Raw genomic sequence first — 1322 nt, forward strand, 5'->3', positions numbered from 1 at the left:
AAACAGGATTTTAAGGATTTATGATTATATAGCCCATCTCACCTTGTTTGTTTTTTTTGTACTGTATTTTATCTTCTTGAAGTTTATATTTTGATTTACTATTAATTTTTATTTATTTGTATATATTTTTATATTTATATGTCCATTCCTTTTTCTATCTCAAGCTATTATATATTCTCTGCATAGAAAGGATGTTTTATTTATTTATTTTTTAATGCTTTCTATTATTTAACTTTCTCTGATGCCAAACTGTTCAATATATGTTTAATATGTTTGAAACATTTAAAGATGATAATGAACCTTGTTACTGTCATTTAGACAAGTTTGAATTAGTTTTTTAACGTAGTTGCTATACACAAATCTCCATGCAGGAAACAAGTGGTTCGGCATCTTCTGAGCTTTTTGTGATGTTTCAAGCTTGTTACTGTCATGTCAACAATTTTACATTAGTTTCTTAACAGTAGCTGCAATTCACACAACTCCATGCATGAAACGTGTTTTTCGGCCTCTAATGAGCTTTCTGTGATGTTTTAAGCTTGTTACTGTCATTTCAACAGTTTTTCAATAGTCTCTTAACATTATCCGCCATACAAACATCTACATGCAGTAAACGTGTACTTTGGCTTCTTCTGACCTTTTTGTAACATTTTGACCTTGTTACTGTCATTTCAAAAGTCTAACATTAGTTTCTTAACAGTAGCTGCTATTCACACAACTCCATGCATGAAACGTGTTTTTTGACCCCACCTGAGCTTTCTGTGATATATTAAGATTGTTACTGTAATTTAAACAAGTTTACATTAGTTTCTTAACAGTAGTTTCTATACACATATCTCCATGCCGGAAACGTGCGTTTTGGCGTCTTCTGAGCTTTTAGTGATTTTTAACCTTGTCACTGTCATTTCAACAATTTTACATAGCTTTCTTACTAGTTGTTCCTATACACACATTTCCATGCAGGAAATATGTGTACTTAAAAGATTCTGTTAAGAAACTAATGTAAACTTGTTGAAATGACAGAACTAAGGTAAAAATCATCCAAAAAAAAAGCGGAAGAGGATGAAACGCACGTTTCCAGCATTGAGATGTGTGTTTAAAAGCTACTGTTAAGAAGCTAATGTAAACGTGTTAAAATGACAGAACCAAGGTTAAACATCACAAAAAGATCAGAAGAGGCCGACACAAATGTTTCCATTATGGAGATTTGTGTTTAACAGCTACTGTTAATAAACTAATGCAAACCCGTGGAAATGACAGAAACAAGGTTAAAACATCACAGAAACATCAGAAGAGGCCGAAACGCACGTTTCCAGCATGGAGAT

Source organism: Etheostoma cragini, chromosome 13, assembly GCF_013103735.1.
Source record: "Etheostoma cragini isolate CJK2018 chromosome 13, CSU_Ecrag_1.0, whole genome shotgun sequence".
NCBI classification, from domain to species: Eukaryota; Metazoa; Chordata; class Actinopteri; order Perciformes; family Percidae; genus Etheostoma; species Etheostoma cragini.